This window comes from Phyllobates terribilis, unplaced genomic scaffold, assembly GCF_046119375.1.
Source record: "Phyllobates terribilis strain yellow unplaced genomic scaffold, ASM4611937v1 Scaffold_52__1_contigs__length_9100884, whole genome shotgun sequence".
NCBI lineage: Eukaryota > Metazoa > Chordata > Amphibia > Anura > Dendrobatidae > Phyllobates > Phyllobates terribilis.
The window spans coordinates 1,794,221-1,807,266 of NW_027362812.1; positions in this window are offsets into that span (position 1 = coordinate 1,794,221).

Below are 13,046 nucleotides of genomic sequence, written 5' to 3' on the forward strand. Positions count from 1 at the left end.
GTCTCTTCTGCTTGTTGCCTGTCCTTAACAGTGGTTTCCTAGCAGCTATTTTACCATGAAGGCCTGCTGCACAAAGTCTCCTTTTAACAGTTGTTGTAGAGATGTGTCTGCTGCTAGAACTCTGTGTGGCATTGACCTGGTCTCTAATCTGAGCTGCTGTTAACCTGCGATTTCTGAGACTGGTGACTCGGATAAACTTATCCTCAGAAGCAGAGGTGACTCTTGGTCTTCCTTTCCTGGGGCGGTCCTCATGTGAGCCAGTTTCTTTGTAGCACTTGATGGTTTTTGCAACTGCACTTGGGGACACTTTCAAAGTTTTCCCAATTTTTCGGACTGACTAACCTTCATTTCTTAAAGTAATGATGACCACTTGTTTTTCTTTACTTAGAATTTGTATTAAGGCAAGAAAAAAGCAGCTAACAGTCTATTCAGTAGGACTATCAGCTGTGTATCCACCAGACTTCTGCACAACACAACTGATGATCCCAAGCCCATTTATAAGGCAAGAAATCCCACTTATTAAACCTGACAGGACACACCTGTGAAGTGAAAACCATTTCCGGTGACTACCTCTTGAAGCTCATCAAGAGAATACCAAGAGTGTGCAAAGCAGTCATCAAAGCAAAAGGTGGCTACTTTGAAGAACCTAGAATATAAGACACATTTTCAGTTGTTTCACACTTTTTTGTTAAGTATATAATTCCACATGTGTTAATTCATAGTTTTGATGCCTTCAGTGTGAATGTACAATTTTCAAAGTCATGAAAATACAGAAAAATCTTTAAATGAGAAGGTGTGTCCAAACTTTTGGTCTGTACTGTATATATATGTTGAGTAATACCTATACTAACAGGATGTTCAATGGACCCTCTTGCACTATATGCACTGCAGTCTGCCACATACACTGTCTGCCTCCTGCCTAACTCCTGCTATCACCTTCACCACTGAAAATATGCAGCTGGATTAGTCCTCAGAAGGACTGTTAGTTCAGATAGATATATATACAGCTCTGGCAAAAATTAAGAGGCCACTGCAAAATTTTCAGTTTCTCTGATTTTTCTCTTTATAGGTATATTTTTGAGTAAAATGTACATTGTTGTTTTAGTCTATAAACCAGGGGTCCCCAACCACCGATCCGCGGACCAGGACCGGGCCGTTGGGGTTTTTCAGCCGGTCCGCGGCACCGCCACAGACAATCACTAAACATTGACAGTGTGCTCTGGTCTGCGGTGGCTCAGAGCACACTGTGTGGGGTGGATGCTGTCCGCTGTTCTAGACTCCCGCAGGGTAGACCTGTAGAGGACCTGTGATGACATCAAGGTACATAACTGTGATGTCACCACAGGTCCTGAAGCAGGATGAAGCAGGGGCGGAACTACCGCCCGTGCAGCCGGTTCATTGAACGGGGGCCCCGAGGGAGAGGGGCCCCCTCCAGCAGGGCCGCCATCAGGGCATGACTGCCCTGACTCCAGTATGGGGCCCGGCCGGTAGGAGCCCCCTCGGAGCCCCCCTCTTGTGCGTCTCTCTCCTCATGGGGCCCCAGGCCCCATGCAAAGCGCCGGGTCCAGGACATCTCATAATTCCTCTGACTTCCGGCGCCGTCACATGACCGGAAGGCAGGAGAACCTGGTGTCAGCGATTTGGACGAGCGCCAGGATTCTGCAGGGATCGCATGGGGGTAAGTATAACAAGTTTTATTTTTTTTTAAATACAATTAACTAGGAGTGGGGGGAATGGGAGATGCACATGGGGGGAGGGGAGAGATGAGAGATGCACATGGGGGAGGGGAGAGATGAGAGATCCACATGGGGGGGAGGGGAGAGATGAGAGATGCACATGGGGGGGAGGGGAGATATGAGAGATGCACATGGGGGGAGGGGAGAGATTAGAGATGCACATGGGGGGAGGGGAGAGATGAGAGATGCACATGGGGGGAGGGGAGAGATGAGAGATGCACGGGGGGGTGAGAGATGCACGGGGGGGATGAGAGATGAACGAGGGGGATGAGAGATGCACGGAGGGGATGAGAGATGCACGGAGGGGATGAGAGATGCACGGGGGGTGGATGAGAGATGCACGGAGGGGATGAGAGATGCACGGGGGTGGATGAGAGATGCACGGAGGGGATGAGAGATTCATGGGGGGGATGAGAGATGCACGGAGGGGATGAGAGATGCACGGGGGGTGGATGAGAGATGCACGGGGGGGATGAGAGATGCACGGGGGGGATGAGAGATGCACGGGGGGTGGATGAGAGATGCACGGAGGGGGATGAGAGATGCACGGAGGGGATGAGAGATTCATGGGGGGATGAGAGATGCACGGAGGGGATAAGAGATGCACGGGGGGTGGATGAGAGATGCACGGGGGGGATGAGAGATGCACGGGGGGGATGAGAGATGCACGGGGGGTGGATGAGAGATGCACGGGGGGGATGAGAGATGCACGGGGGGGATGAGAGATGCACGGGGGGTGGATGAGAGATGCACGGGGGGGATGAGAGATGCACGGGGGGTGGATGAGAGATGCACGGGGGGTGGATGAGAGATGCACGGGGGGTGGATGAGAGATGCACGGGGGGGTGAGAGATGCACGGAGGGGGATGAGAGATGCACGGGGGGTGAGCTGCACATTGGGGGGTGAGAGATGCACATGGGGGGGGTTATGTCTACATAACTTTGTTGCCTTATGAAGGGCGGTGGGGGGCCCCCAAAAATTTCTTGCACAGGGGCCCACTACAGTCTGTGATGAAGTAAATGCAGCTGAACAGCAGCTGTCAGGACAGCTGCCCTGTCCTGCTGCAGGGCGTGATGGGACCTCAGTGATGCGGCTCCTGGCACAGCACATTATGTGGGGCTCCTGGCATAGCTCCTGGCGGGGACCTGGTCTACACTATATGATAAGTATGCACTAAACTCCAAATCCCTCCATTACCCCGCCCCCATATGACCAAAGCCCCGCCCACCCCACCCCCTCCTTGCTGGGCCATGGAAAAATGATCTTGCTTCGAGCCGGTCCCTGGTGCAAAAAAGGTTGGGGACCACTGCTATAAACAACTGACAACATGTCTCCGAAATTCAAAGCTAAAAATGTTAGTATTTATTTGCAGAAAATGATAAAGCGTCAAAATACTAAAAAAGAAACAGTGCTTTCAGACCTCAAATTACTCATGTTTTAACTGAGGAACAGTTCAGAAATCAATATTTGGTGGACTAACCATGATTTTTAATCACAGCTTTCATGCTTCTTGCCATGCTTTCCACCAGTCTTTACATGCTTTCCAATAGAAAACTGTTCAATCGCTGTAATCACACCGACCCGAAGAAAAAATCCGTCTAAACACTTATACCGCACGAGGAACAGCGTAAAAATAGATAAAAAGAATTATTGAATTGCTGTTTATTTGTTTATTCTGCCTCCCAAAGATCACACTATGGCTCAGCTCACATTAAGGCCGGTTTCACATGTCCGCATGTCTCTGGTACCGGAAAAACGGTACCGGAGATATTCGTGTGTCACACGTGTGCCGCATCACGTTCACATAGACAGGCGCCTGGAAATCAGCGCTAAAGGTAGCGCTATTCCCAAGCGACAGTGCTGAACACTGCCCTCATCATGGATACCTGCCGGCGCTGCAATCAGCACCAGCAGGGACTATGATGAGGTTAGTGTTAGTCTGCTCCTGGTGTCCACCTGTGTAAAAATAAGAATAAAATAATAAAATCCATGTACTCACCTCTCCTAGGTGTACCCCGCTGTATCCAAGCGACTGCTGCTGCAGAGGATCCGGGGAGAATGAGCCGCTCCGGAGCTGCAATTCAGGAGCGGTGTTCTGTCACTCACTGAGCGCAGCTCCGGAGCCGCTCATTCTCCCCGGCTCCTCTGCAGCAGCGGTCACATGAATTACAGTGGGGACACAAAGGAGAGGTGAGTACATGGATTTTATTATTTTATTCTTATTTTTACACAGGTGGACACAGGGAGAAGACTACCACTACCCTCATCACTGCCCTTGCTGGTGCTGATCGCAGCACTGGCAGGGAACCATGATGAGGGCAGTGTTCAGCACCGGCGCTTGGGAACAGCGCTAACTGCAGTGCTGATTCCCAGGCGCCAGTACGTGTCACACGGATGACACACGGATGTCATCCGTGTGGTACTTTTTGCGGACCGTGTATCCGCAAAGTAACAGACTTGTCTCCATGTAGAGCACACGAACACACGGTCCATGAAAACACACTGATGTGTGCACAGTGTGTCAGTGTCTCCGGTACGTGTGGAAAATGTTACCACTCTTACCAGGCATACTGACGTGTGAAAGAGCCCTTATCCTGCGCTCTATGCTGAGCGCTTACACCGGGGTTTCCATGTAAATCTCTGAAGTACATGACTCAGACGGAGCCTCTGGCAGAAGATTCCCTGTAATGAGGCAGATGGAGACACTGTGGATGCCGTCTGGCCTATGATCCGGTGGTGTCCATATTTTTAAGAATTAAAGTGAAGACGGCCACAGATTTGTGCACCTCTGAAAAGGACACTGCTGAACAGAGGCAAGACTAAGTCCAGAGTAACTCTCCTGCCTCATTATAGTCTGCATTTGCATCATGTCATTTGGAGATTTAGATGGAAACTCTGATGTTAGTGCTCAACGTAGAGCACAGGATAAATGTGGTCCAACATATTATGAAAAAAGGTTCCCAAAAAAAGCTTCAACTCCATCCACAAAAAAGCCCCCATTCAGGTTCATCATCTGTCAATGAAAATATAGGGGCTTCCATGTTACTAGTAGCGCACAGGCTCTGGAAAAGTGCTATGGCTCCTTGCCCTCCAAAAGAAATCCATCGAATTCGACGCTCCCAAACCTAAATGTCCCTCTCCCTTCTGAGCCCCAGTGTACCTAAACCACATTTAGCATCCACATTTTTGGCATTTCTGTAGCAATGAGAGCCTGCATAATTTATGGGGTCCATGTCTCCAGAAGCACGAGCTGTGCACAATGTATGTGCAATACAATGTATGGGCACTGCAACATACTGGTCACTACAATGGAAAATTTGCAATTTTCACTCAGCGACAATCATTGCTGCTTTCTGAAAAACTTTCATAGAGCCAAAATCTTCACTACACCTGTAGATAAATTCCCAAAGGGGTGCAATTTCCAAAATGGGGTCACTTGAGGAGGGATTCTGCTCTTTTGGCACTTAGGGTCTCTGTATATGCAGTCTGCAAACTATTCTATGATAATTTGTTCTCCAAGAGTCAAATAGTGCTCCTTCAATACTGAGTCTCACCGTGTGGCTGAGCAGTACTGTACAGCCGCATATGGGGTATTTCCACGTTCAGCAGAAATTGATTGACAAATTTTGGTGCCGTTTTTACCCATTTTCCCATGTGAAAATGTAAAATCTGGAGCTAAAACAACATTTTTGTGGTAAAAATTGAATATTTTTTGTTCACCACCCAATGGTACAAAATTCAGTGATACATCTGTCTTGTCAATATGATCTCTGCACCCCTAGATGACTTAATTGAGAGATGTAGTTTGTACAATGAAGTCACTTATGGAGGGGTTCTGGCACCTTAGGGGCTCTGCCAATGTGACACGGCACCCTCAAACCAGTCCAGTAAAATGGTACTTCTTCCCTTCTGAGCTTTTCACTGTGCCTCAAAAGTGGTTTTTGATCACATATGGTTTATTGGGGTACTCAGGAGAAATTGAGCAACAAATTGTATGGTGCTTTTTCTCCTATTATCCCTGATGAAAATTGAAAACTTGGGACCAAAGCAACATTTTAGTGCGAAAAATTGTTGCGGTGGCGGAGTGGGGCACATGCAGTAGCCGTCTGCTGCAGCTACCTCGTGTGGCTGCTGCTGAAGGGAAATGAATAGAAGAGGGAATATTCATTCTCTTTAGTAGCGGGCACAGAGGAGCGCTGAGCCATGGCTCCTGCTGACAGTGCTCGCTACTGAAGAGAATGCATATTCATTCTTCTCCACGCCTATAGTCCCGGCGTGGAGAGGAGTGAGTATGCCGGCATCAGCTCACATCAGCGTCTGAGAGTGCATGGCTGTGATGCCATGCCCTCTCAGATGCTGACATGAGCTGAAGCAGGAGAACAGGACGCAGCACTGGAGCAGAGGTGAGGAAGGGAGGTGAGTATAAGTGTTTATTTTTTTTATGTGTGCGGTTATGGGGCCATACATACAAGGATTGGGGGATGAGGGGGCCATACATACCAGGATTGGGGGATGAGGGGGTCATACATACTAGGATTGGGGGATGAGGAGGCCATACATACTAGGATTGGGGGATGAGGGGTCCTATACATACCAGGATTGGGGGATATGAGGTGCCATACATACCAGGATTTGGGTATGAGGGGTGCCATACATACCAGGATTGAGGGATGAGGAGGCCATACATACCAGGATTGGGGGATGAGGAGGCCATGCATATCAGGATTGGGGGATGAGGGGGCCATACATACCAGGATTTGGGAATGAGGGGTCCTATACATACCAGAATTGGAGGATGAGGGGTGCCATATATACCCGAATCGGGGGATCGGGGGATGAGGCGGGCCATGCATACCAGGATTGGGGGATGAGGGGTCCTATGCATACCAGGATTGGGGGATGAGGGGTCCTATACATATCAGGATTGGGGGATGAGGAGGCCATGCATACCAGGATTGGGGGATGAAGGGGCCATGCATACCAGGATTGGGGGATGAGTAGGCCATGCATATCAGGATTGGGGGATATGCATACCAGGATTGGCGATGAGTGGACAATGCATACCAGGATTCGGGAGGAGGGAACCATGCATACCAGAATTGGAGATGAGGGGACCATGCATACCAGGATTGGGGGATGAGGGGTCCTATACATACCAGGAATGGGGGATGAGGAGGCCATACAAACCAGGATTTGGGGATGAGGAGGCCATACATACCAGGATTGGGGGATGAGAGGGCCATACATACTAGGATTGGGGGATGAGGAGGCCATACATACTAGAATTGGTGAATGAGGGGTCCTATACATACCAGGATTGGGGGATATGAGGTGCCATACATACCAGGATTTGGGTATGAGAGGTGCCATACATACCAGGATTGAGGGATGAGGAGGCCATACATACAAGGATTGGGGGATGAGGAGGCCATGCATATCAGTATTGGGGGATGAGGGGGACATGCATACCAGGATTTCGGAATGAGGGGTCCTATACATACCAGAATTGGAGGATGAGGGGTGCCATACATACCCGGATCGGGGGATGAGGAGGCCATGCATACCAGGATTGGGGCATGAGGGGTCCTATGCATACCAGGATTGGGGGATGAGGGGTCCTATACATACCAGGATTGGGGGATGAGGAGGCCATGCATACCAGGATTGGGGGATGAGGAGGCCATACATACCAGGATTTGGGTATGAGGGGTGCCATACATACCAGGATTGAGGGATTAGAAGGCCATACATACCAGGATTGGGGGATGAGGGGGCCATGCATACCAGGATTTTGGAATGAGGGGTCCTATACATACCAGAATTGGAGGATGAGGGGTGCCATACATACTAGGATTGGGGGATGAGGAGGCCATACATACCAGGATTTGGGTATGAGGAGTGCCATACATGCCAGGATTGAGGGATGAGAAGGCCATACATACCAGGATTGGGGGATGAGGGGGCCATGCATACCAGGATTTTGGAATGAGGGGTCCTATACATACCAGAATTGGAGGATGAGGGGTGCCATACATACCAGGATTGGGGTATGAGGAGGGCCATGCATACCAGGATTGGGGGATGAGGGGTCCTATGCATACCAGGATTGGGGGATGAGGGGTCCTGTACATACCAGGATTGGGGGATGAGGAGGCCATGCATACCAGGATTGGGGGATGAAGGGGCCATGCATACCAGGATTGGAGTATGAGGAGGCCATGCATATCAGGATTGGGGGATATGCATACCAGGATTGGGGATGAGGAGACCATGCATACCAGGATTGGGGATGAGGGGACCATGCATACCAGGATTGGGGATGAGGGGACCATGCATACCAGGATTGGGGGATGAGGGGTCCTATGCATACCAGGATTGGGGGATGAGGGGTCCTATACATACCAGGATTGGGGGGATGAGGAGGCCATGCATACCAGGATTGGGGGATGAAGGGGCCATACATACCAGGATTGGGGGATGAGGAGGCCATGCATATCAGGATTGGGGGATATGCATACCAGGATAGGGGATGAGGGGACCATGCATACCAGGATTGGGGATGAGGGGAACATGCATACCAGGATTGGGGATGAGGGGTCCTATACATACCAGGAATGGGGGATGAGAAGGCCATACAAACCAGGATTGGGGGATGAGGAGGCCATACATACCAGGATTGGGGGATGAAGGGGCCATGCATACCAGGATTGGGGGATGAGGAGGCCATGCATACCAGGATTGGGGGATATGCATACCAGGATTGGGGATGAGGGGACCATGCATACCAGGATTGGAGATGAGGGGACCATGCATACCAGGATTGGGGATGAGGGGACCATGCATAGCAGGATTGGGGGATGAGGGGTCCTATACATACCAGGATTAGGGGATGAGGAGGCCATACAAACCAGGATTGGGGGATGAGGAGGCCATGCATACCAGGATTGGGGGATATGCATACCAGGATTGGGGATGAGGGACTATGCATACCAGGATTGGGGATTAGGGGGCCATGCATATCAGGATTGGGGATGATGGGGCCATGCGTACCAGGATTGGAGATGAGGGGGCCATGCATACCAGGATTGGGGATGAGGGAGCAATGAGCACCAGGATGGGGAAATTTACCAGTAGCTGCTGCATTTCCCTCCCTAGGCTTATACTCGAGTCAATAAGTTTTCCCAGTTTTTTTGTGGTAAAATTAGGTACTTCGGCTTATACTCGGATCGGCTTATACTCGAGTATATACGGTAATTTTCCAATGACTCAGCCAAATGTTATACAATTCTGTGAATCACCTGAGGGTTAAAATTCTCACTACACCCCTAGATGAATTCTACAAGAAGTGTAGTTTTCAAAATGACGTCACTTTGGGGAGGGGGGGGTGTTTCTGTTGTGGCAAGTTTGGGGTCTTCAAATGTGACATGGCATCTGCAATCTATTCCAGCCAAAATTGTGCTCCAGAATACAATTGGTGCTCCTTCCCTTCTGAGCCCTATCGTATGCCCAAATAGTAATTTTCCACCACATATGGGGTATGAACGTACTCAAAAGAAATTGCAAAATAGATTTTGGGGGCCATTTTTTCCTGTTACCCATGTGAAAAGGAAAAATTTTAGGCTAAAGCAACAATTTTGTGGGAAAAATGTGTTTTTTATTTTTCACAGCTAAACGTTATAAAATTCAATGAAGCACCTACGGGTTCAAGGTGCTTAACACACCTCTAGATAAGTTTCTCGAAGGGTGTAGTTTCCAAAATGGGTTCACTTGTGGGTCGGTTTCCACTGATTAGGCACATCAGGGGCTTTGCAAATGCAAAATGGCATCCATTATCTTTTGCAGCCAATTTTGTGCTAGAAAAGTCAAATGGTGCTCTTTCCCTTCCAAGTCCTGCCATGCGTGCAAACAGTAGTTTTCCACCACATATGGGGTATTTGTGTACCCAGGAGAAATTGCAAAACAAATTGTACAGTCTACTTTCTCCTGTTACCTTTGTGAAAATGAAAAATTTGAGGCTAAAGCAACATTTTTGTAGAAAAAATGTCATTTTTCATTTTCACATTTTAATGTTATAAAATTCTATGAAACACTTATGGGTTCAATATGCTGTCCACATTCCTAGGTGAATTCCTTGATTGGTTTATATTGCAAAATGGGGACACTTGTCAGGGGGTTCCTGCTGTTTTGGCATATCCGGGGCACTTTAAAGGTGATATGGTATCTACAATCTATTCCAGACAAAATTGAGTTCCAAAATTAAAATAGCGCTTCTTTCCTTCCTAGCCATGTCGTGTGACCAAATAGTAGTTTCTGACCACATATGGGGTATTGTCATGCTTAGGAGAAATTGCACAACAAATTGTGGACTCTATTTTTTCCTGTTAACCTTATGAAAATGTAAAATTTGAGGCTAAAACATTTGTGGGGAAAATACAAATTTTTAATTTTTGGCTTCCAATTTGTGTTAATTCCTGCGAGTCACCTAAAGAGTTAAACTTTGTAAATACCTTGACGGGTGCAGTTTTTATAATGGGGTCACTTTTGGGCGTTTTCTGACATAAAAGCCCCTAAAAGTACCTTCAAAATGAGAAATGGTCCCTAAAAAAAAAGGATTTGTAAAAAATTTTGAAAAAACGAAAAAATTCAGCTAATCTTTTAGAGAAAAGGTATAATAGAAACAAGTGCAACAATTCTGCATTTATCACCCACTCCTGGATTTGGCTCCCACTCCTGAGAAAAAATACTGACCGAATACTGACCAAATACTTTTAGTGGGGCCGTGGCCTAAGACCGGACAACCCCTTTAATTTAATAATTAGAATCATTTTTCTAATATACATGAATTAAAAATTCCCTAGTGACCGCAGCCAAGCCCCCTGATAACGTCCCGTTTGAGTATCCCAGCATGCACTTGGGATTTGGACTTTGGAATGGAAGTAAAAAATTTTTTAAAAAAGCAGGAGTAACAGTAGAGAATGAGCAGTAGGACATTTTTATTGAAAGTATGTTAGAAAAGTGATTCAATTATTACATTAAAGAGATAGACATTTAGGATGAAATTCAACCCCTTCACGCCATGGACCTTTTCCGTTTTCGTTTTTTTCTCCCCTTCTTCCAAGTGCCCTATTTTTTTATTTTTCCGTCCCCATAGCCGTATGAAGGCTTGTTTTTTGTGGGACGAGTTGTACTTTTGAATGGCAGCATTGATTTTACGACATAGTGTACTGGAAAACGGGAAAAAAATTCTAAGTGCAGTGAAATTGCAAAAAAAATGCAGTTCCACAATTTTTTTGGTTTTTTATTTACCATTTTTTTTATATGGTAAAACTAACCTGGCGATATGATTCCCCAGGTCAGTACGAGTATGCAGATACCAAACATGTATAGTTTATTTTTTATTAAAGTGGTGAAAAAAAAAGTGAAATTTGTATGAAAACTTTTTTGGGCATTTACCTATCTGATTAATTTATTTAATTAAGAGTCCCATCCAAATGGAGCCGAGGTCAAGCACGCGCACCTCCACTCTATTCATTCTCAATTTTAAAAAAATTCTTTGTGCCTTGATAAGTGACCAAGTAAAACAGAAATGTTTTTGCACCGCACTTTGTAAAAGGGCTCGCTCCCACGAGCATATAACACGGCCGAGCGCTATGTGATGTGTTATCAGACAGCACTCAGCCCAGTGTTATTCTATGGGGCAGTGCAGATCAGCCATTATTTTCTCATGCCGCCGATTCAGTATGAGAAAACAATCACACCATGCTGCGAGTGCATCCGAGAATGGGATCACGCACACATACAAGTCTATGGGTGCGTGTGAAACATCGGACTGCACTCGGATGCCATCGCAGTGCAGTCCGATATACGCCGAGACAGGCAATGGAGGAGATGAAGGAATGACTTTCTTCTTCTCCTCCGCACCTGTGCTGCGATCCTCTGATGCGAGCGATAGGAGCACAGAGCACTGACGCTCGGCTCCCGCTCGCAGCAGAGTTGTCATTGGCATAATCGCCCCGATTCTCTCCCAGGAGAGGACATACGCTCGTGTCACCCCAGGGTGATATTGTATGGGGACTGTTGTGAGTTTGTGTGCTAGAGGCGGTGGACTCCAACCTTGCATTGTATAAACGTGTTTGTAGCTGTGCTGAATGACACCAAGGCCTACGTTTCTATTCACACACTAGAAAAACCTACACGTTTCATCAGTGATTTTCATCAGTTTTCTCCACCTTCTCCTATCAGTCAGTGATGGGATCCGAGTGCCATCCCATTTTCTTTTTTTCTTCGCTGACCCACAGATTTATTTTGCCCATTTTAATCCGACACTTGGATCAATATCGGACATGTCTCCATGATTTTGTACAGACTGCTCGGTCCACAAGAAATCACTGACATGTGAACAGCGCCATAGACTATCACAGGTACGAGTAATATCCGTGAAGAAGAATGATAGCACTCGTAGGTGAAAAACTGACGTCTGAATGAGCTCTTACTGACACAAGTAAAAGCAGAGGGGTCCAGCGTCTTGCACATCAGTTCCACGCGTCTCTTCCTAAAATAGATGAGAAGGTCAGACATTATGGTCTGGCTTTGGCCGATCGTGATCATTTGAAAAATGACAAATGATGTAATCAGAGGCGCGGTGAGCCATGATGGTGAGCCATGGACTGTGGTGGGCACAGTACGCCCTGCTTGTGTTTCACCATATTCATGCCAGGTAGACGGTTATTTTTAAAAGTATAGTGAAGCAAAACATACTGTACAGTATACCTGGCAAATATGATAGATTGATAGTTTGTATGTAAGTATTATTGGTGTGATGGAGTCAGTCTGCGGAGCGCTACCTTTGAAGACTTTTTTGTGTATTTTTCTAAATGTCTTCACTTGGCTGATGCTACGATTGTAATGTGGAGAATCCTTTATTCTAGATTCCTGCCATGTTTTTAAATATATCCAAGTTCCTTACAAACCAGGATCTGCGCTTTATATAAACCACTAGATGGTGGCCCGATTCTAACGCATCGGGTATTCTAGAATATGTATGCGGCCGACCGGGCGCAATCAGTAGAACATTGTTTAAATTTGCCGCCAAAATCGCTGATTGGTCGCGGCCGGCAACCGCGACCAAACAGCAAAATGGTGTTTAAATTTGGCGGCAATATCGGTGATTAGTCGCGGGTGGCGGCCGCGACCAACCAGCGAACTGTGTTAGTGAGGGCCGGAGAGCTTGTTTAAATTTGGCGATAAAATCGCAAAACGGTATTTAAATTTGGCGCTAATATCGCCGATTGGTCGCGGCCGGTGTTAGC